Source organism: Salmo salar, chromosome ssa18 (genome assembly GCF_905237065.1).
Source record: "Salmo salar chromosome ssa18, Ssal_v3.1, whole genome shotgun sequence".
NCBI classification, from domain to species: domain Eukaryota; kingdom Metazoa; phylum Chordata; class Actinopteri; order Salmoniformes; family Salmonidae; genus Salmo; species Salmo salar.
The window spans coordinates 31,330,579-31,355,365 of NC_059459.1; the positions used below are offsets into that span (position 1 = coordinate 31,330,579).

Genomic DNA, 24,787 nt, shown 5'->3' on the forward strand with positions numbered 1-24,787 from the left:
ATAGCTGCAGTGAAAACTCTGCCAAATGTGCTGACAGTGACACAGTGACACATTCATAACAACACAAAGGAAAAATGACAATGTTCCTATGATGAAGAAACGGCTAATTATAGAGAAGACTAAACAACAATGACTAGTTCTGTGATCTACTCTCTCATCCAGACACACAGTGTGCGTGGGTCTCTCTGTGTGTGTTGCTAAGTGTATGTGTGCTGTCCGTGTGTGTGTGTGTGTGTGGACAGACTGAATAACTCCCTTCTCCCAGCCAGCTGTCAGACAGAGGGGTAATAGATGTTATCCAGTTAAAACCTCAGTAAACACAGACCACAGATCAATAACCTACAGCCAAGAAACAGATTGCTGAATATCAATAATCAATATCCCAGTCCCCCGAAATCTGTCTTCTCTCCCAAAAACCCACCTCACCTCCCCCAACTCTAAACCATTACCCCAAAATCCTGAGCCCCATCTCCCCAAAATCCCCCTTCGCCCCACCTAAACTTTACCCCAAACCCCCCAGCTTACCCCTTATTAAACCATCCCCAAACACCCACCCTTCACTTAAGACCCAGCCACACACACATCAGAGTTACTATAGAACTGGCCTCAGAATAACACCCAACAACTGACTGGAGTTCTGTTCAGAGTTGTAGTAATTGTGGACCTGTCCCCATATAAACTCCAGTATCAACTGATCTAGAGTCAGCCCGTACTGCCAGCCAGGCTGTAATTGCTGCATTTGGCTGAAACAGCCTGGCTTACTGTGGCATTTCTACAGGAGTTTCCTATGTTTCTGTTTGAGCAGGCTACACACACACACACACACACACACACACACACACACACACACACACACACACACACACACACACACACACACACACACACACACACACACACACACACACACACACACACACACACACCTTCCATTGATAGAACTTCAACAGCAGCTTTTCCACACCGCCTCGAGTGCCTAAAGTTTCCATGAGGAATTTAGATTCTCTAAACAGAGAAAACGTCAAATATTTTCTAAGCACATACAATATGCACGTGAGCACACACACACGCACACGCACACGCACACACACACACACACACACACACACACACTTCAGAGTAACTTTGATCATGTGCCATGCTTTGGCTTGCACACACAAACACACACACACAGACACTCACCCCCGTGAAATCGCTGCATCGCTACCTCCGCTTGTCTCCGTCTCTCCTTAAGAAAATCACTACAGTCCCAGTTCACTGATTCAAATCCTCCTCTGCTCCTCTCTCTTTCTCCTCCCTTGTTCTCCTCTTCTCTAACTTTCCTTTATTTCACAGACCACTGTGAGGAGTCTTGAAGGGAAGCCCTCTTTCCTTCTCCTCTTCAGTCTCTTCTCTCTCTTCCTCTGCTCTGCTCTCCTTCCTTCCCTGCTGTCTTTCTTAGCACCGCCTCCTTCCCCTCCACCCCTCCTCCACTCCCCTCCTCCACCCCTCCTCCATTCCCCTCCTCCACTCCCCTCCTCTACCCCTCCTCCATTCCCCTCCTCCACTCCCCTCCTCCCTCTGCTCTCTCACTTTGTTTGTTGGCCCCCCTGCCTCTCTCTCACACACTCAGCTTTCCTCTGTTTTTCTCTTTGCTCTTCTTTCTCTCAATTACATTTTCAATTCAATGTTTCCCATGTTTTATTGGCATGGGAAACATAGGTTTACATTGCCAAAGCAAGTGAAATAGATAATAAACAAAAGTAATATAAACAATGAAAAAATGTACAGTAAACATTACACTCACAAAAGTTCCAAAAGAATAAAGACATTTCAAATGTCATATTATGTCTATATACAGTGTTGTAATGATGTGCAAATAGTTAAAGTACAAAAGGGAAAATAAATAAATGGTGTTTGTTCTTCACTGGTTGCCCTTTTCTTGTGGCAACAAGTCACAAATCTTGCTGCTGTGATTGCACACTGTGGTATTTCACCCAATAGATATGGGAGTTTATCAAGTTGGATTTGTTTTCAAATTCTTTGTGTCTCTAATACGGTCACACATTTGGCAGGAGGTTAGGAAGTGCAGTTCAGTTTCCACCTCATATTGTGGGCAGTGTGCACATAGCCTGTCTTCTCTTGAGAGCCAGGTCTGCCTACGGCAATTTTTCTCAATAGCAAGGCTATGCTCAGTGAGTCAAAGTGTTCCTTAATTTTGGGTCAGTCACAGTAGTCAGGTATTCTGCCACTGCGTGCTCTCTGTTTAGGGCCAAATAGCATTCTAGTTTGCTCTGTTTTTGTAATTTTTTCCCAATGTGTCAAGTAAATACATTTTTGTTTTCTCATGATTTGATTGGGTCTAATTGTGTTGCTGTTCTGGGGCTCTGTGGGGTGTGTTTGTGTTTGTGAACAGAGCCCCAGGACCAGCTTGCTTAGGGGACTCTTCTCCAAGTTCATCTCTCTATAGGTGATGGCTTTGTTATGGAAGGTTTTGAAATTGCTTCCTTTTAGGTGGTTGTAGAATTTAACTGCTCTTTTCAGGATTTTGATAATTATTGGGTATCGGCCTAATTCTGCTCTGCAAGCATTATTTGGTGTTTTACGTTGTACCCGGAGGATATTTTAGCAGAAATCTGCATGCAGAGTCTCAATTTGGTGTTTGTCCCATTTTGTGAATTATTGGTTGGTGAGCGGACCCCAGACCTCACAACCATAAAGGGCAATGGGTTCTATAACTGATTCAAGTATTTTTAGCTAGATCCTAATTGGTATGTCAAATTTTGTGTTCCATTTGATGGCATAGAAGGCCCTTCTTGCCTTGTCTCTCAGATCGTTCACAGCTTTGTGGAAGTTACTGTGGTGCTGATGTTCAGGCTGAGGTATGTATACTTTATGGTGTGCTCTAGGGCAACGGTGTCTAGATGAAATTCGTATTTGTGGTCGTGGCAGCTGGACCTTTTTCGGAACACCATTATTTTTGTCTTACTGAGATTTACCCCACGGCCCTGTGGAAAGAAATGTGTGTTTTTTTTGCCAATTTCTATCAATTTGTATAGCAGACCCTCATGACAAATGGAGTCAAAAGCTTTACCTTTGTTTTGGTTTGTTTGTTTGTTTGTCAATTAGGGTGTGCAGGGTGAATACGTTGTATGTTGTACGGTAATTTGTTAAAAAGACAATTAGACATTTGCTCAGTACATTGTTTTTCCTGAGGAAATGTACGAGTCTGCTGTTAATTATAATGCAGAGGACTTTCCCAAGGTGGCTGTTGGCGCATATCCCACGGTAGTTATTGGGGTCAAATTTGTCAACATTTTTGTGTATTGGGGTTATCAGTCCTTGGTTCCAAATATTGGGGAAGATGCCAGAGCTAAGGATGATGTTAAAGAGTTTAAGTATAGCCAATTCGAATTTGTGGTCTGTATATTTTATCATTTCATGTAGGATACCATCAACACCACAGGCCTTTTTGGGTTGGAGGATTTGTATTTTGTCCTGCACTTCATTCAATGTAATTGGAGAATCCAGTGGGTTCTGGTAGTCTTTAATAGCTGTTCTAAGATTTGTATTTGATCATGTTTTTGCTGTTTGTTCTTTGTTATAGAGCCACAAAGATTGGAGAATTGGTTTATCCACACATCTCTGTTTTGGATAGATAACTCTTCGTTTTGTTATTTGTTTAGTGTGTTCCAATTTTCCCAGGTGTGGATATATTCTATGGATTCTTTAATTACATTGAGCTGATTTCTGATGTGCTGTTCCTTCTTTTTCCATAGTGTATTGTTTTTGTGATTCACCACAGTGAATAAACTCAGGTTTTCTAGGTCTCTATGTTTTTGGTTGGATAGGTTTCTCAATTTCTTTCTTAGGTTTTTTCATTCTTCATCAAACCATTTGTCATTGTTGTTAATTTTCTTCTCTCTCACTCTTTCTATGTCTCTTGTTCTACCTCTGACTGTCTCAAACCTTTATTTTGGGGTGAACTACTCTATCCTTTAACCAGCTTTAACTGCTTCAGTCCCTGGTGAGAAACCCTGTCTCAGTCAAAGGCTGTGTTGGTAACTGGATTATCACAGTAAACTCTCTATCCACTCATCCTCATATGATGGTTAAACATCCTGCAGATTTGGGGGACTAGATTGAATTGATGTTAATATTCATGAATATACCATCGGCCTACTGAAATAAATCAAAAACCTTCATTCAGATATCAAAATCACTTCTCCCTTCTCATGTCAGAGAAAACTCTTTTATCCTCTCTCTCTGTGTGCATGTGCAGCATGTCCATGTGCCTGTGAGATGTGCATGTGGGTAGTATGTGTGTCTGTGTGGGACTACCTACGGGACTACCTCTCCAGCAGTTGCCCTGCATAGTAAATAATAACACTGACTGTTTTCATTATCAAACAGGCTTTCATTTAGGAACTACAGTTGCAACAGGGAAACAATGGAGAAAAAGAGAGAAAGAGATGTAGAGAGAGGGAGGGAAAAGGACAGAGAGAGAGAGATAGAGATGTGACCTTGATTAACCCTGAGGGACGGGAGAAGAGTTACATAACACACACACACACACACACACACACACACACACACACACACACACACACACACACACACACACACACACACACACACACACACACACACACACACACACGCACACACACACACACACACACACAGAGCTGTATATAATTGTCCATCTGCACAGAATTAGAGTGCACCGACTGCATGAGTGGACATTTTAGTATAGTGTGTGTCTGTGTGTTCAGCACTGGCCTCTATGAACCAAACCAATCTAGTTTTATTGCTTTGTGAGCTGCCATGGAAAAGAAATACGAGAATTGAGTGAATGCTGTAGAGAGAGAGAGAGAGTGATGCACACAAAGAGGAAAAGAGTGGGAGAGAGACAGACACATTTTACAGTCAGTATACGTCTAATGAAGTTCCTCCATCCCACCATTACTTATTTTGTCGTATCCCTTTGTCTCTTCATCCCATTCTCTCTCTCTCCTGCTCTGTCCTTCTCCTTCCGGCCAGCAACCGTTCCTCTCCCTTTCTCCCTGGTAAAGGTATTGGTAACAGGGAGGGAGTGAGGTGGGTGTGAGTGCTAAACTAACCTCAACGTTGTGACTTGGCACATTCCTACTGCTAGCATTAGCAACCTCTCAGCGCTAAAAATAGAACACAAGATGGAAAGTTGTGGTCAATGTATCTGGCGTGTATGTGTATATGTGTGTGTATGTGTATATGTGTGTGTATGTGTACTGTATATGTGTGTATGTGTATATGTGTGTTTATGTGTGTGTTTGTGTATATGTGTGTGTATGTGTATATGTGTGTGTATGTGTACTGTATATGTGTGTGTATGTGTATATGTGTGTGTATGTGTATATGTGTGTGTATGTGTACTGTATATGTGTGTGTATGTGTATATGTGTGTGTATGTCTATATGTGTGTGTATGTGTATATGTGTGTATGTGTATATGTGTGGGTATGTGTACTGTATATGTGTGTGTATGTGTACTGTATATGTGTGTATGTGTATATGTGTGTGTGTGTATGTGTATATGTGTGTGTATGTGTATATGTGTGTATGTGTATATGTGTGTGTATGTGTATATGTGTGTGTATGTGTATATGTGTGTGTATGTGTATATGTGTGTATGTGTACTGTATATGTGTGCCACAGGGAGTTTCCATCTTAGCAGGTAATAACCACATCAATAAGAAAAGAAAGGAGGAGAGAAGAGAGGGGAGCAAAGAGAGGGATGAGAGGATGAAGGTGAGGGGGGAGAGGGCGAGAGAGAGAAAGAGAGAGATGGAGAGAGAAAAAGGTGTGTGAGAGAGAAAGAGAGAGAGAGAGAGATGGAGAGAGAAAGAGAAACATGGAGAGAGAAAGAGTGAGATGTAGAAAGAGAAAGAGAGAGATGGAGAGAGAAAGAGAGACATGGAGAGAGAAAGAGAGAGATGTAGAAAGAGAGAAAGAGAGAGATGGAGAGAGAAAGAGAGGGTGAGAGAGAGAAAGAGAGAGGGAGCGATAGAGAGAGAGAGAAAGAGAGAGCGAGAGAAAGAAGGAAAAAGAGGCCCAGTGTTGGCCAGAACAATAGAAGGAAGCAGGTTGCAAATCACTCAGACACACAGCTCTACATTATAAGTGGATGTATGAGACAGAACTAAGACCTAACACGTGTCCATACACGCATGCACACACGCACACAAATCAATCTGTCCAGTAAATCTCTTTTGGTGAATGGTGTTCTTACTCTACCAATTAACTCCATTATCAATCATCATCCAAATCAATCTGTCCAGTAAATCTCTTTTGGTGAATGGTGTTCTTACTCTACCAATTAACTCCATTAAGTCCCAGCAGGCCACTCCCCTCTCCCTCTCCATCACTCATTCTCTTTTTCCCTCTCTGTGTATCTCCCTCTTCTTCTTTTGTCATTTTCCACAAGAGAAAGAGAGAAAAAGATGGATCAGAGAGATGAGGAAAGAGATGGTGAAGGGTGAGAAGAGGAGGAGAGACAAGATAGACAGAAAGGAAGGATGGGGTAGAGATATATATAGAGAGATATAGAGAGAGAAATAGAGAAAGAGAGCTATATAGATATATATATATAGAGAGATATGGAGCAATGGATATATAGAGATAGATATATAGAGAGATATAGATAGAGAGATAGAGATATTGAGAGATAGATATATAGTGATAGATTTATAGAGAGATATAGATAGAGATATAAATATATAGAGAGAGCTATAGAGAGAGATATAGAGTTAGATATATAGAGATATAGATAGAGAGATATATAGAGAGATATTTATATATATAGAGAGATATATAGAGAGAGATATATATAGAGCGAGATATAGAGAGATAGATATATACACAAAAAAATAAATGGAACACTTAAACAACACATCCTAGATCTGAATGAAATAAATAATCTTATTAAATACTTTTTTCTTTACATAGTTGAATGTGCTGACAACAAAATCACACAAAAATTATCAATGGAAATGCAATTTATCAACCCATAGAGGTCTGGATTTGGAGTCACACTCAAAATTAAAGTTGAAAACCACACTACAGGCTGATCCAACTTTGATGTAATGTCCTTAAAACAAGTCAAAATGAGGCTTAGTAGTGTGTGTGGCCTCCACGTGCCTGTATGACCTCCCTACAACGCCTGGGCATGCTCCTGATGAGGTGGCGGGTGGTCTCCTGAGGGATCTCCTCCCAGACCTGGACTAAAGCATCCGCCAACTCCTGGACAGTCTGTGGTGCAATGTGGCATTGGTGGATGGAGCGAGACATGATGTCCCAGATGTGCTCAATTGGATTCAGGTCTGGGAAACGGGCGGGCCTGTCCATAGCATCAATGCCTTCCTCTTGCAGGAACTGCTGACACACTCCAGCCACATGAGGTCTAGCATTGTCTTGCATTTGGAGGAACCCAGGGCCAACCGCACCAGCATATGGTCTCACAAGGGGTCTGAGGATCTCATCTCGGTACCTAATGGCAGTTAGGCTACCTCTGGCGAGCACATGGAGGGCTGTGCGGCCCCCCAAAGAAATGCCACCCCACACCATGACTGACCCACCGCCAAACCGGTCATGCTGGAGGATGTTGCAGGCAGCAGAACGTTCTCCACGGCGTCTCCAGACTCTGTCACGTCTGTCATGTGCTCAGTGTGAACCTGCTTTCATCTGTGAAGAGCACAGGGCGCCAGTGGCGAATTTGCCAATCTTGGTGTTCTCTGGCAAATCCCAAACGTCCTGCACGGTGTTGGGCTGTAAGCACAACCCCCACCTGTGGACGTCGGGCCCTCATACCACCCTCATGGAGTCTGTTTCTGACCGTTTGAGCAGACACATGCACATTTGTGGCCTGCTGGAGGTCATTATGCAGGGCTCTGGCAGTGCTCCTCCTGCTCCTCCTTGCACAAAGGTGGAGTTAGCGGTCCTGCTGCTGGGTTGTTGCCCTCCTACGGCCTCCTCCACATCTCCTGATGTACTGGCCTGTCTCCTGGTAGCGCCTCCATGCTCTGGACACTACGCTGACAGACACAGCAAACCTTCTTGCCACAGCTCGCATTGATGTGCCATCCTGGATGAGCTGCACTACCTGAGCCACTTGTGTGGGTTGTAGACTCCGTCTCATGCTACCACTAGAGTGAAAGCACCGCCAGCATTCAAAAGTGACCAAAACATCAGCCAGGAAGCATAGGAACTGAGAAGTGGTCTGTGGTCCCCATCTGCAGAACCACTCCTTTATTGGGGGTGTCTTGCTAATTGCCTATAATTTCCACCTGTTGTCTATTCCATTTGCACAACAGCATGTGACATTTATTGTCAATCAGTGTTGCTTCCTAAGTAGACAGTTTGATTTAACAGAAGTGTGATTGACTTGGAGTTACATTGTGCTGTTTAAGTGTTCCCTTTATTTTTTTGAGCAGTGTATATAGAGAGAGCTATAGTTGACCAGCCCTACAATGCCTGAGCAAAGTGAGGGAAGGGGACAGCTGGGCTGGAGGCGATGGGAGAGATGGGAGGGAGGTACGGAGGGGAGAGAAAGAGGCTAAACCTGGTAATGTAGACAGAGGTAAGAGGAAAGGAAAGCAGCTGTGTAGACCAGACCACACACCACTATCACCATACAAACTGGAGCAGCAGGTTTGAAACTGCAACAAGCAGAGCCCTCCATGGGAGCTGGCAATAAGACACAGGTTTTGTGTTCTCTTTTTAAAATGCTGAGTACACATTCATTGATGTGCATTAACTTGAATGTAAACCCTTATCCTTCATCCCTGGGTCCTTCCGCTGTCAGTTTCAGCCCAGCGGCTGACACACAGACTCAGAACATTCATCAATGTCCAGGGCCTCCCAGAGACAGAGAGAGAGGGAGAGAGAGAGACAGAGAGCGAGAGAGAGAAAGAGAGAGAGATGGAGAGAGAGAAAGAGAAGGAGAGAGAGAGAGATCTTCGGCGCAGATTTTGTCGGACTTGGGCTCTGTTCAAAAATACAAACAGACCGCACAGAGCCCCAGGACAGCAACCCAATTAGACCCAACCAAGTCATGAGAAAACAAAAAGGCACAATGGAAAGAAACAACTACAAAACTGAGCAAACTAGTATGCTATTTGGCCCTAACAGAGAGTACACAGTGGCAGAATACCTGACCACTGTGAGACATATTTCCTCTCAGATTACACAGAATTTTGAAAAGAAATCAAACATCGATAAACTCCAGTGGTGTAAAGTACTTAAGTAAAAATACTTTAAAGTACTACTTAAGTCGTTTTTTTGGGGTATCTGTACTTTACCTTACTATTTATATTTTTGGACAAATTTTACTTATACTCCACTACATTCCTAAAGAAAATATTGTACTTTTTACTCCCTACATTTTCCTTGACACCCAAAAGTACTCGTTACATTTTGAATGCTTAGCAGGAAAGGAAATGGTCCAATTCACACACTTATCAAGAGAACATCCCTGGCCATCCCTACTGCCTCTGATCTGGCGGACTCACTAAACACAAATGCTTCGTTTGTAAATGATGTGTAAGTGTTGGAGTGCACCCCTACCGATACGTAAATAAAAAAAACAAGAAAATGGTGCCATCTGGTTTGAAATTATTTATACTTTTACTTTTGATACTTAAGTATATTTAAAACCAAATACTTTTAGACTTTTACTCAATTAGTATTTTACTGGCTGACTTTCACTTTTACTTGAATCATTTTCAATTAAGGTATCTATATTTTTACTCAAGTATTACAATTGGGTACTTTTTTCGCAAATGATAAACTCCCATTTGTTAGGCGAAATACCATAATGTGCAATCACAGAAGTAAGATTTGTGGCCCGTTGCCATGAGAAAGTAGCAACCACTGGAGCACAAACAACATCATACATACCACCCATATTTACCTTTTTATTTATCTTTCCCTACTATTCTTAATGCAACTATTTTAGGGCTGTCCCCGACCCAAAAACATCTTGGTCGACAGAAAGTTGTCTGTTTGAATTGCTAAAAATTTTTAAGGGTGTATTTCTTCATCTCTAGACACACCCTATGTGTTTTAATAAAATGAACTATATGTACTGAGCTTGTCTGATGCTTTAAGGGCGGTGTGATTAAATAATTAAGACGCACAAATTACTCAAGACGGAGCCAGAGATCAACATAACCAGAAGAAAAAACCTGTGCCCGACCCGACCATCCTCTCTTGCCAGTAACTGGCTACACCAGGGGTCGGCGACCTTTTTCATGTCAAGTGCCAATTTATTTTACCATTTCTACCAATCTGCGTGCCAGTTATGGTTTTCATATGCACATTTTCGTGGAACAGTTTCATTTTCATTTATAATGTCTTCATATCTCAAAATCACTGTCTATCTAAATCTAAATGAAAATGATACAAATCTAAAAGTAACTTCTATTGCCATTGTCAACTATGTAAAAACAGCCTACATAAAGCCAACCAATAAAAACATTGCACCCTGAAGGTAGAAAATATCCTGATAAAAATACATATCCTATCAATAACATTGGCTACGCATGGCCTGTCTGCAAGGAACTTGAAACATTGTATCAACTATCAACCAAGTTGGTCCTGAAGTTGCTCTAGCAAACTTGCAACAATGATAAAATATTCTGGGCCCTCAGAGTTTCCCAAGCCGGTGATCTCCGGACAGACACAGCTGTAGGCTATTTGCGCAAGGGATAAGAAGCAATAAGGTAGGCCTACATTGCTAAAACATGTACATAGCTGATAATATAACACAAATGGTGTTTTCATTTGTATGGGAAAATGGTAGACCAACACCATATAGTCATGCATGCTAGATCCATAGGGATATTGAAAGAGAATAGAATTTTAAGCCCTGGTCGTACCTGTTAGTGAGTCCCAGTGTTCTCCTGATTCTCTGGGGGAGACAGGGAGGAAAGAGGTACTTCTCATCCCCAGAATCTCACTCCTCCCTGGGATGGCTCTACTCCACTACACCCACTGACCTGGAGCCTGGAAACACAGAGAGCAAAGAGAGACAGAGAGGAACAAGGACTTAATACACTTACAGAAACAGAACAGAAAATACATGTTAGTAGCAATTTCTATGACTTTTTATCATGTGAAACTGTAACTCTATAGTATATCCTAAAAGTAACCGTTTTTAGTACAATACACTGGTCATTCAGTTAAATGTACTACCCAAAATGCTGTGTTCTGTGAAAGGAGAGAAGACGAGTCCACTGCCTCCTTCTGGTTACTCAGGCAAACTGCCACCTTGATATTCCCAGGACAATACCTCAACAAAAAAAGTGCACACACACACACCGATACACACGCACACACAAACACACACATCTGAGGGGAGAGCAGAGTGATATCACACTCTGTGTTTGTTTATCTCTACCATCTATAGCTTTGACTGCAGTCTCATCTTGAGTGTGTGTGTGTGCTCTCTCACACATTCCGAAATAGGTCACTTCAACATGAAACAACAACATTCTCTGATCCACATCCAATAGGAGAGAGGGAAGAGAGGAGGAGAGAGGGATGATAGGAGGAGAGAGGAGGAGAGAGGGAAGATAGGAGGAGAGAGGAAAGAGAGCAGAGAGCAGGAGAGAGAGAAGAGAGGAGGAGAGAGGGCAGAGATGAGGAGAGAGGGCAGAGAGGAAGAGAGAGGGAAGAAAGGGAAGAGAGGAGGAGAGAGGGAAGAGAGGAGTAGAGAGAAGGAGAGAGAGAAGAGAGGAGGAGAGAGGGAAGAGAAAGAAGAGTGGATGAGAGAGGGAAGAGAGGAGGAGAGAGGGAAGAGAGGGAAAAGAGGAGAAGAGAGGGAAAAGAGGAGGAGAGAGGGAAGAGAGGGAAAAAAGGAGGAGAGAGGGAAGAGAGGGAAGAGAGAGGGAAGAGAGGGAAGAGAGGAGGAGAGAGGGAAGAGAAAGAAGAGAGGATGAGAGAGGGAAGAGAGGAGGAGAGAGGGAAGAAAGGGAAGAGAGGAGAAGAGGGAAGAGAGGAGGAGAAAGGGAAGAGAGGAGGAGAGAGGGAAGAGAGGAGAGAGGAGAAGAGAGGGAACAGAGTAGGAGAGAGGGAAGAGAGGAGAGAGGGAAGAGAGGAGGAGAGAGGGAAGAGAGGAGATGAGAGGAGGAGAGAGGGAAGAGTGGAGGTGAGAAGAGGAGAGAGGAGGAGAGAGGGAAGAGAGGAGAAGAGAGGAGGAGAGAGGGAAGAGAGGAGAAGAGAGGGAACAGAGTAGAAGACAGGGAAGAGTGGAGGAGAGAGGAGGAGAGAGAAGAGAGGAGGAGAGAGGAGGAGAGAGAGAAGAGAGGAGGAGAGAGAGAAGAGAGAGGGAAGAGTGGAGGAGAGAGGGGGAGAGAGGAGGAGAGAGGGAAGAGAGGAGGAGAGAGGAGGAGAGAGAGAAGAGAGAGGGAAGAGAAGGAAGAGGAGGAGAGAGGAGGAGAGAGAGAAGAGAGAGGGAAGAGGGGGAAGAGAATGAAGAGGAGCGAGGGAAGAGAGGAGGAGAGAGGGAAGAGTGGGAAGAGAGGGAAGAGAGGAGAGAGGGAAGAGAGGAGGAGAGAGGAGGACAACATTTAACTCTATCCCTATCTCTCTCTCTCCACTCTCTGATGACTGATAGAATTCAGCTGATTGATTTCGGCCTATTTGCAGTATCATGCTGTATTTTAACCTCTCTTCCTGCAGTTGCCGTAAAGTGACATTCAGTTGGTTCTGGAAGTATTCTCAGGATGATTATTATTTTGTTCTGTCCGTGTGTTTCTGATATAGTGCAACAGTGTTAAACACTGTATCGGGGGTGTGTCTGTCAAGTTAATATTTTTAGGCTAATGGGGGTCCCCCTGATTTCATTGGGATGAGCAAGATAAACTGAAACGGTTCTATACTCAGCCATTATAGTGATGAACAGATGAGACCAAGAATAACAAAGCTATACCCCACTCCCTACCCCCCCTTTCAGTCTGTGTATCCAACATAAATAATATATTATTTATTTAATACTTCCCCCCCTTTCAGTCTGTGTACTCAACATATATATAATATATTTTTTTAATACTACCCCCCCGTGACCCCATCCTATTTATATGCTGCATAAATCCTAATCAGCTGAACACAGGTATAGAGCAGAACAGTATCATAATCATCCTCCTGAAGGAAGGAGTGAGGAGACACCAGGGCTTGTCCTCCTGTCTTGTCCCAGCAGGAAGTCAGTCTACTGATGGACAGATGGTCAAGCCCTGTCCTGAGGGACACTGAGGGGGGAGGGAGGGGGGGCATGTCCATTTGTCACCCTGTTTTTGTCCATCCCCCCCTTTGGTGACCAGCTAGGTAATTACCACTACCCACCTTGTGATTGAGGTGAGAGAAGGAGGTATAGAAGAGAGAAGAGAAGATAGAGAGGAGGGCAGTGGGGATAGAGATATTAGGGGAGGTAGGGAAGAGAGAGGAGGGGAGTGGAGCAGAGACAGAAGGGAGACGGACCCACTGGTTGCCCTCTAGATTACAGAGGGCTGGTAGTCCCATCCACTAAACTACCAGGTGTGAAACAGGGAAGAGACTCAGAGGGTATGCTAATTTGGTATAGAGCAAACCTAACCCACTCTCTTAAATTAGTCAAAACAGGAACATTTTACATCTGGATAGAAATTAATATGGAAATGATCTCAACAGAGAAGAATGTCCTCATGTGTGCTACCTATATCCCCCAATAGAATCCACAGCTTCTCCATCCTAGAAGGGGAGATCAACAATTTCCAGGCACAGGGACATGTACTGTACTAGTTTGTAGCGAACTAAATTCCAGAACTGAACAAGAGCCCATAAACGGGTCACAACTCGCACGCTGCGTATCTACATAGTCAATGGTAGACTTCAAGGGGACTCCTATGGTAGGTACACCTATAGCTCATCTCATCTCAGACCACTGACCTCAACCCAGAATCTCTTAGTGTTCACAGTCAGCCCACTGACACTCCTATCAGATCACAGCAAAATCACACTCTACTTGAACAGAGCTATGATCAAATCATGATGCATCAAAGCCAAAGTAACTAAATAATATTAAGAAACACTATAGATGGAAGGAAAATAGTGTGGAAACCTACCAAAAAACAATTAGGCAACAACAAATTCAAACCCTTCTAGACAATTTCCTGCACAAAAGGTTTCACTGTAATAGTGAAGGTGCAAACTTGGCAGTAGAAAACCTAAACAGTATATTTGACCTCTCAGCTTCCCTATCAAATCAAAAAATGTTAAGCAGACAACCTAAGAAAATTAACAACAATGACAAATGGTTTGATGAAGAATGCAAAAACCTAAGAAAGAAATTGAGAAACCTGTCCAACCAAAAACATAGAGACCCAGAAAACTAAAACACTAAAACAATACAGCAATACACTGAGGAAAAAGAAGGAACATCACGTCAGAAATCAGCTCAATGTAATTGAAGAATCCATAGAATCTAAGCATTTCTGGGAAAATTGGAAAACTCTAAACAAACAAAAACACAAAGAATTATCTATCCAAAATGGAGATGTATGGATAAACCACTTCTCCAATCTTTTTGGTTATATAACAAAGAACAAACAGCAAAAACATATACATGATCAAATACAAATCTTAGAATCAACTATTAAAGACCACCAGAACCCACTGGATTCTCCAATTACATTGAATGAACTACAGGACAAAATACAAACCCTCCAACCCAAAAAGGCCTGTGGGGTTGATGGTATCCTAAATGAAATGATAAAATATACAGACGACAAATTCCAATTGGCTATACTTAAACTCTTTAACATCATCCTCAGCTCTGGCATATTCCCCAATATTTGGAACCAATGACTGATCACACCAATCCACAAAAGTGGAGACAGATTTGACCCCAATAACTACCGTGGGATATGCGTCAACAGCAACCTTGGGAAAATCCTCTGCATTATCATTAACAATAGATTCATACATTTCCTTAGCGAAAACAATGTACTGAGCAAATGTCAAATTGGCTTTTTATCAAATGACCATACGACAGACCACATATTCACCCTAATTGACAAACAAACCAAAACAAAAGCAAAGTCTTCTCATGCTTTGTTGATTTCAAAAAAGCTTTCGACTCAATTTGGCATGAGTGTCTGCTATACAAATTGATGGATAGTGGTGTTCGGGAAAAAACACGATAATATAAAATCCATGTACACAAACAACAAAAATTGCCAAAAAACACACACATTTATTTCCACAGGGTCGGGGGCTGAGACAGGGATGCAGCTTAAGCCCCACCCTCTTCAACATATATATCAACGAATTGGCAAGGAAACCAGAAATGTCTGCAGCACCCAGCCTACGAGAATCTGAAGTCAAATGTCTACTGTTTGCTGATGATCTGATGCTTCTGTCTCCAACCAAGGAGGGCCTACAGCAGCACCTAGATCTTCTGCACAGATTCTGTCAAAATAATGGTGTTCCAAAAAAGGTCCAGTTGCCAGGACCATGAATACAAATTTTATCCAGACACTGTTGCCCTAGAGCACACAAAAAAGTATACATACCTTGGCCTAAACATCAGCACCACAGTAACTTCCACAAAGCTGTGAACTATCTGAAAGACAAGGCAAGAAGGGCCTTCTATGCGATCAAAAGGAACATAAAATTCAACATACCAATTAGGATCTGGCTAAAAATACTTCAATCAGTTATAGAACCCATTGGCCTTTATGGTTGTGAGGTCTGGGGTCCGCTCACCAACCAAGAATACACAAAATGGGACAAACACCAAATTGAGACTCTGCATGCAGAATTCTGCAAAGATATCCTCCGTGTACAATGTAAAACACCAAATAATGCATGCAGAGCAGAATTAGGCTAAACCCGATTTTTAAAATATATATTTTTGAATGGCTATATACACTACTCAAAAAAATAAAGGGAACACTTAAACAACACAATGTAACTCCAAGTCAATCACACTTCTGTGAAATCAAACTCTCCACTTAGGAAGCAACACTGATTGACAATAAATTTCACATGCTGTTGTGCAAATGGAATAGACAACAGGTGGAAATTATTGGCAATTAGCAAGACACCCCCAATAAAGGAGTGGTTCTGCAGGTGGTGACCACAGACCACTTCTCAGTTCCTATGCTTCCTGGCTGATGTTTTGATCACTTTTGAATGCTGGTGGTGCTTTCACTCTAGTGGTAGCATGAGACGGAGTCTACAACCCACAGAAGTGGCTCAGGTAGTGCAGCTCATCCAGGATGGCACATCAATGCGAGCTGTGGCAAGAAGGTTTGCTGTGTCTGTCAGCGTAGTGTCCAGAGCATGGAGGCTCTACCAGGAGACAGGCCAGTACATCAGGAGATGTGGAGGAGGCCGTAGGAGGGCAACAACCCAGCAGCAGGACCGCTACCTCCGCCTTTGTGCAAGGAGGAGCAGGAGGAGCACTGCCAGAGCCCTGCAAAATTACCTCCAGCAGGCCACAAATGTGCATGTGTCTGCTCAAACGGTCAGAAACAGACTCCATGAGGGTGGTATGAGGGCCCGACGCCCACAGGTGGGGGTTGTGCTTACAGCCCAACACCGTGCAGGACGTTTGGCATTTTCCAGAGAACACCAAGATTGGGAAATTCGCCACTGGCGCCCTGTGCTCTTCACAGATGAAAGCAGGTTCACACTGAGCACGTGACAAACGTGACAGAGTCTGGAGACGCCGTGGAGAACGTTCTGCTGCCTGCAACATCCTCCAGCATGACCGGCTTGGCTGTGGGTCAGTCAGAGGTAGCCTGACTGCCATTAGGTACCGAGATGAGATCCTCAGACCCCTCCCGCTGGTGCGGTTGGCCCTGGGTTCCTCCTAATGCAAGACAATGCTAGACCTCATGTGGCTGGAGTGTGTCAGCAGTTCCTGCAAGAGGAAGGCATTGATGCTATGGACTGGCCCGCACGTTCCCCAGACCTGAATCCAATTGAGCACATTTGGGACATCATGTCTCGCTCCATCCACCAACGCCACATTGCACCACAGACTGTCCAGGAGTTGGCGGATGCTTTAGTCCAGGTCTGGGAGGAGATCCCTCAGGAGACCACCCGCCACCTCATCAGGAGCATGCCCAGGCATTGTAGGGAGGTCATAAAGGCACATGGAGGCCACACACACTACTGAGCCTCATTTTGACTTGTTTTAAGGACATTACATCAAAGTTGGATCAGCCTGTAGTGTGGTTTTCCACTTTAATTTTGAGTGTGACTACAAATCCAGACCTCCATGGGTTGATAAATTGGATTTCCATTGATAATTTTTGTGTGATTTTGTTGTCAGCACATTCAACTATGTAAAGAAAAAAGTATTTAATAAGATTATTTCTTTCATTCAGATCTAGGATGTGTTGTTTAAGTGTTCCCTTTATTTTTTTGAGCAGTATATAATACAAATCCAGATGAGGGCGATGGAAATGCATTTGGTGGTTGATCTGCTTCTGTTCTGTGGGTGGCTCTGTGTGCTCTTTTCGAAAGATGGGTCCCGGTCTCTCCGGGGCCATGGGATCCGGGGGGTCGGGGGTTGTCTGCCAGGCATTGGGATGACAACCCAACTCGGGATGAGGAGGGGTTTTAGCTGGGGGAATAGTGGGGACCAATTGGAATTTACTTAGTAGCAATCCAAATATCATGGTACAGTTATATAGACACTCAATCTTCATCCTACTTTTTAATGGTACATTTACAAACATATATTATGATAAATACAATTGAAAGTTGTGTGTCCTTATGGTAAGTGGTGAAATAAGTATAGTCAGTTATAATTGTAATGGCTTAGCAGATAGTAAGAAAAGACGATAAGTATTTACCTGGCTAAAAGAGAAGGAATATAATATTTATTGTTTACAGGAAACTCATTCAACAATTTTAGATGAAGTTTTGTGGAAAAAGGACTGGGGGGCGAAATATATTTCTCCCATGGGCAAAGAAATTCAAAAGGGGTGATGATATTAATTAACAGTACTTTTGATCCAAATGTGCAAATTGTCCAAACAGATCCTCAAGGTAGATGGATGGTATTAAACATGTTGTTGGACCATAAACAGATATGGCTTATTAACCTATAAGGTGCAAATAATGATGATTCAAGCTTCTTTGAAAATATATATGTCACGTCCTGACCAGCAGAGGGCGTAATTGTGTTAGTCTTGGTCAGGATGTGGCAGGGGGTTTGTGTTTGTTAAATGTTGTGTGGGTGATTGGACTCCCAATTGAAGGCAGGTGTGTTGAGTTGCCTTTGATTGGGAGTCCTATATAGGAGTGTGTTTTTCTTTGGGGTTGTGGGTAGTTGTTTTTGCACTGCGTGTTGTGTGCCTGCAAAACTGTTTCTGTCTTCGTGAGTACCGTTTATTGTTTTCCCTGTGAATGCTTTACTTGTGTTTGGATTTAAACTATGAGTATCCACATTCCCGCTGCGCCTTGGTCCATTCTTGAAGACAGTTGTTACAGAACTACCCACCACAAAAGGACCAAGCAGCGGAAGAGGAGGGAGCCACAGGTGAACAGCGTGGATGGATGGACTTGGCAGGATGAGCGAAGATTCTGGGAGGACAAGTTAAGGGAGCTAAGGGAACCCGAGAGGCAGCCCCAACAATTTTTTTGGGGGGGGCACAAGGGCTGTTTGGCGGGGCGAGATGGGAGCCCCAGGCCAGCTCCCCATACCCTTGTAGGGCAGAGACAGACTGGACAGGTCCCATGCTTTGGGGTTGGGGCTGTGGTGAGGCCTGGGATTTTTAGGCCGGTAGGCACAGTACCAGCGCCCCGCATGTGCCAGGGCGAGGTGAGCGTCGAGCCGGAAGGGGTGATGCCAACCCTGCGCTCAAGACCGCCAGTGCGCCTCTACGGTCCGGTGTTTCCCGCTATACGCACTAGCATGGAGGTGCGTGTCTCCAGGCTGGCACATCCAGTACCAGCCCCACGCATCAGACGTCTAGTGCGTCAGCCCAGCCTCGCCAGTCAAGAGTCGCCAAAGCTGCTCGCCAGTCAAGAGTCGCCAGAGCTGCCCGCCAGTCAGGAGTCACCAGAGCTGCCCGCCAGTCAGGAGTCACCAGAGCTGCCCGCCAGTCAGGAGTCACCAGAGCTGCCCGCCAGTCAGGAGTCACCAGAGCTGCCCGCCAGTCAGGAGTCACCAGAGCTGCCCGCCAGTCAGGAGTCACCAGAGCTGCCCGCCAGTCAGGAGTCACCAGAGCTGCCCGCCAGTCAGGAGTCACCAGAGCTGCCCGCCAGTCAAGAGTCGCCGGAGCTGCCCGCCAGTCAAGAGCCGCCGGAGCCGCCCGCCAGTCAAGAGTCGCCGGAGCCGCCCGCCAGTCAGGAGTCGCCGGAGCCGCCCGCTAGTCAGGAGCTAGTGCGTCAGCCCAGCCTCGCCAGTCAAGAGTCGCCAAAGCTGCTCGCCAGTCAAGAGTCGCCAGAGCTGCCCGCCAGTCAGGAGTCACCAGAGCTGCCCGCCAGTCAGGAGTCACCAGAGCTGCCCGCCAGTCAGGAGTCACCAGAGCTGCCCGCCAGTCAGGAGTCACCAGAGCTGCCCGCCAGTCAGGAGTCACCAGAGCTGCCCGCCAGTCAGGAGTCACCTGAGCTGCCCGCCAGTCAGGAGTCGCCTGAGCTGCCCGCCAGTCAAGAGTCGCCGGAGCTGCCCGCCAGTCAAGAGCCGCCGGAGCCGCCCGCCAGTCAAGAGTCGCCGGAGCCGCCCGCCAGTCAGGAGTCGCCGGAGCCGCCCGCTAGTCAGGAGCTGCCAGAGCCGCCCGCTAGTCAAGAGTCGCCGGAGCCGCCCGCTAGTCAGGAGCAGCCAGAGCCGCCCGCTAGTCAAGAGTCACCGGAGCCGCCCGCTAGTCAGGAGCTGCCAGAGCCGCCCGCTAGTCAAGAGTCACCGGAGCCGCCCGCTAGTCAGGAGCTGCCAGAGCCGCCCGCTAGTCAGGAGTCACCTGAGCTGCCCGCCAGTCAAGAGTCGCCAGAGCTGCCCGCCAGTCAAGAGCCGCCGGAGCCGCCCGCCAGTCAAGAGTCGCCGGAGCCGCCCGCCAGTCAGGAGTCGCCGGAGCTGCCCGCTAGTCAGGAGCTGCCAGAGCCGCCCGCTAGTCAAGAGTCGCCGGAGCCGCCCGCTAGTCAGGAGCAGCCAGAGCCGCCCGCTAGTCAAGAGTCACCGGAGCCGCCCGCTAGTCAGGAGCTGCCAGAGCCGCCCGCTAGTCAAGAGTCACCGGAGCCGCCCGCTAGTCAGGAGCTGCCAGAGCCGCCGGCTAGTCAGGAGTCACCTGAGCTGCCCGCCAGTCAAGAGTCGCCAGAGCTGCCCGCCAGTCAAGAGCCGCCGGAGCCGCCCGCCAGTCAAGAGTCGCCGGAGCCGCCCGCCAGTCAGGAGTCGCCGGAGCTGCCCGCTAGTCAGGAGCTGCCAGAGCCGCCCGCTAGTCAAGAGTCGCCGGAGCCGCCCGCTAGTCAGGAGCAGCCAGAGCCGCCCGCTAGTCAAGAGTCACCGGAGCCGCCCGCTAGTCAGGAGCTGCCAGAGCCGCCCGTTAGTCAAGAGTCACCGGAGCCGCCCGCTAGTCAGGAGCTGCCAGAGCCGCCCGCTAGTCAGGAGTCACCTGAGCTGCCCGCCAGTCAGGAGTCACCTGAGCTGCCCGCCAGTCAAGAGTCACCAGAGCTGCCCACCAGTCAAGAGTCGCCAGAGCCGCCCGCCAGTCAAGAGTCGCCGGAGCCGCCCGCCAGTCAAGAGTTGCCGGAGCCGCCCGCTAGTCAGGAGCTGCCAGAGCCGCCCGCCAGTCAAGAGTCGCCGGAGCCGCCCGCTAGTCAGGAGCTGCCAGAGCCGCCCGCTAGTCAGGAGTCGCCGGAGCCGCCCGCTAGTCAGGAGCTGCCAGAGCCGCCCGCTAGTCAGGAGCTGCCAGAGCCGCCCGCTAGTCAGGAGCTGCCAGAGCCGCCCGCTAGTCAGGAGCTGCCAGAGCCGCCCGCTAGTCAGGAGCTGCCAGAGCCGCCCGCTAGTCAGGAGCTGCCAGAGCCGCCCGCTAGTCAGGAGCTGCCAGAGCCGCCCGCTAGTCAGGAGCTGCCAGAGCCGCCCGCTAATCAGGAGCTGCCAGAGCCGCCCGCTAGTCAGGAGCTGCCAGAGCCGCCCGCTAGTCAGGAGCTGCCAGAGTAGCCCGACTGCCCGGAGCTGCCAGAGTGGCCCGACTGCCCGGAGCTGCCAGAGTGGCCCGACTGCCCTCCGGCCCAGCCCGAGTGGCCCGACTGCCCTCCGGCCCAGCCCGAGTGGCCCGCCTGTCCTCCGGCCCAGCCAGAGTGGCCCGCATGTCTTCCGGCCCAGCCAGAGTTGTCCGTCTGCCAGGGTCAGCCCGAGTGGCCCGTCTGCCCGGCGCAGCTATCGGCGCCACCGAAGTGGGCGACGCCGAAGGTGGAGCGAGGTCCACGTCCTGCACCTGAGCCACCTCCAGGATAGGTGGGTTTGGGAGGGAGGGTGTAGCACAGTGCCGTCGGTGACGGCAGCCACCCTCCCTTCCCTCCCTTATTGTTTAGGGGTTATTGTTTATTGGTTTTGTTGGGGTATTGGGGATTTTTTTGTGTTTTCTTTTTTTAGTTGCATTCCGGGGTCTGCACCTTGAGGGGGGGGGGGTACTGTCACGTCCTGACCAGCAGAGGGCGTAATTGTGTTAGTCTTGGTCAGGATGTGGCAGGGGGTTTGTGTTTGTTAAATGTTGTGTGGGTGATTGGACTCCCAATTGAAGGCAGGTGTGTTGAGTTGCCTTTGATTGGGAGTCCTATATAGGAGTGTGTTTTTCTTTGGGGTTGTGGGTAGTTGTTTTTGCACTGCGTGTTGTGTGCCTGCAAAACTGTTCCTGTCTTCGTGAGTACCGTTTATTGTTTTCCCTGTCGATGCTTTACTTGTGTTTGGAATTAAACTATGAGTATCCACATTCCTGCTGCGCCTTGGTCCATTCTTGAAGACAGTTGTTACAATATATAAGAATGTATCAACTCTACAAGCAACACTAGACTCTATTATTATGGTGGGAGATTTTAATACGGTCTTAAATACCTCTATGGACCGGAAAGGAAATCACACTACAAACTATCACCCTCAGGAAAATCATGAATGTCATGGATATATTGGAATTAGTGGATATATGGAGGCTTAAATACCCTGACCTAGTGAGAATTACATGGCGGAGGCTTAATCAAGGTAGTTGTCTTGATTACTTTCTTATGTCATTCTCTCTTGGAACCAAAAGTTTAAAAAGTGTTGATAGGGGACAGAATGTGGTCACACCATCACATAATTGGCATATATATTTCAGAATTTCCACGTGGGTGAGTATATTGGAAATTGAATCAAAGCCTATTGGATGATAACTTGTTTTTAACTAGGACAGAAGAATTTATAACTGACTTTTTCAGACATAACATAGGTACAGCAGATTACCTTATTGTATGGGACCCTTTTAAATGTGCCTTTTGAGGCCATGCAATTCAGTACTCATCTATAAAACAAAAGCAATTTAGGTCAAAAGAGTCCATATTAACAAAGGAAATAGAAGGACTAACAGAACAGATAGATAGCAATAAGAACTGTACCATATAGGCTCAGAATAAGTTAGAGGCAAAACAAAAAGAAATACCTGAACTTATTCAAGAAAGATCCACTGTAATATATTATAAAAATAAAGCGAACTGGATGTAATATGGGGAAAAATGCACCAAATTCTTTTTAAATCTTCAAAATAGAATGCTACCAATTTTTTTTATTGAAACTTGTTACAAAAGATGGAGTCACTCATGATTCACCGAACAATATTTTGAAAGATGAAGTACTTTAAAAGTACTTTAACTAACCGAAGCTAATTGTATGAATTTTTTTCTCCTATTAATAATGTAAAATTAACATCTGTACAGAAAGACTCATGTGAAGACCAAATTACAGAGGAGAAACTTCTTGATGCAATTAAAGCCTTAAAAGCTGAGAAAACTCCAGGGCTGGATGTCATACTAGTGGAAGTATACAAAACTTTTTTTGATATACTCAGAGGACCATTATTAGCATTTTTTAACCACTCCTATATAAATGGTAGATTATCAGACACGCTACAAGAAGGTCTGATTTCATTCTTACTGAAACAGGATGCAAGTGGTAAATATAAAGATCCAGTCCATTAAAGAAATGTGTTGTGATGCAAAAATTCTAGCTAAATGCTTGGCGCATAGAATTAAAAAGGTTTTGTCAGACATTATTCATCCTAATCAGACAGGTTTTATACATGGATGATACATTGGAGATAATATAGACAAGTACTGGAAACAATAGAATACTATGAAATTTCGGGGAAACCAGGCCTGGTTGTCACGACTTTCGCCGAAGTTGGTTCCTCTCCTTGTTCGTGCGGTATTCGGCGGTCGACGTCACCAGTCTTCTAGCTATCGCCAATCCACCTTTCATTTTCCATTTGTTTTGTCTTGTTTTCCTGCACAGCTGGTTTACATCTCATCATCATTACTATGTGTATTTAGCCCTCTGTTCCCTCCATATCTGTGTGGGGTATTGTTTATTGTCAAGGTTGGCACGCTTCCGGCTGGTTTGCGCCGGGTTTTGTTTTATACCTGTGCTTTGTGGCAGCCGGTACTTTGTACTTGGGTTTTGTACTTTGTGCTACCTCACTTGTTGTTTGGGCATTTGTTTTGTGACGCGGTTGCGTTCTGTTCATATGATTGCCCAAGTAAAGTGTTTTTTCCACTCATCTCTGCTCTCCTGCGCCTGACTTCCATGCACCAGCTACATCCACCATTGACACTGGTTTTCATGCCGTTGAAGTCGGAAGTTTACATACACCTTAGCCAAATGCATAAATAAACTCAGTTTTTCACAATTCCTGACATTTAAAGTTCCCTGTCTTAGGTCAGGTAGGATCACCACTTTATTTTAAGAATGTGAAATGTCCTAATAATAGTAGAGAGAATTATTTATTTCAGCTTTTATTTCTTTCATCACATTCCCAGTGGGTCAGAAGTTTACATACACTCGATTAGTATTTGGTAGCATTGCATTTAAATTGTTTAACTTGGGTCAAACGTTTCGGGTAGCCTTCCACAAGCTTCCCACAATAAGTTGGGTGAATTTTGGGCCCATTCCTCCTGACAGAGCTGGTGTAACTGAGTCAGGTTTGTAGGCCTCCTTGCTCGCACACACTTTTTCAGTTCTGCTCACATATTTTCTATAGGATTGAGGTCAGGGCTTTGTGATGGCCACTCCAATACCTTGACTTTGTTGTCCTTAAGCCATTTTGCCACAACTTTGGAAGTATGCTTGGGGTCCTTGTCCATTTGGAAGACCCATTTGCGACCAAGCTTTAACTTCCTGACTGATGTCTTGAGATGTTGCTTCAATATATCCACATCATTTTCCAACCTCATGATGCCATCTATTTTGTGAAGTGCACCAGTCCCTCCTGCAGCAAAGCACCACCACAACATGATGCTGCCACCCCGGTGCTTCACGGTTGGGATGGTGTTTTTCAGCTTGCAAGCCTCCCCCTTTATCCTCCAAACATAACGATGGTCGTTATGGCCAAACGGTTCTATTTTTGTTTCATCAGACCAGAGGACTTCCTCCAAAAAGTACGATCTTTGTCCCCATGTGCAGTTGCAAACCGTAGTCTGGCTTTTTATTGCGGTTTTGGAGCAGTGGCTTCTTCCTTGCTGAGCGGCCTTTCAGGTTATGTCGATATAGGACTCGTTTTACTGTGGATATTGATACTTTTCCTCCAGCATCTTCA

At 45.7% G+C, this 24,787-nt stretch overlaps 1 protein-coding gene across 2 annotated transcripts in view; it reads right to left on the reverse strand.

Annotated features, from left to right (window-relative positions):
* Window positions 1-24,787, reverse strand: part of LOC106577242 (leucine zipper putative tumor suppressor 2 homolog) — a 100,443-nt gene that overhangs the window by 39,963 nt on the left and 35,693 nt on the right. The window contains exon 2 of one of the 2 annotated variants that reach the window (XM_014155168.2): window positions 10,895-11,021. The gene's annotated coding sequence lies outside the window, so the exon portion shown is untranslated. Of the gene's footprint in view, window positions 1-1,182; window positions 1,440-10,894; window positions 11,022-24,787 lie in introns of those variants that run through there. The other variant, XM_014155167.2, reaches the window with a different exon arrangement.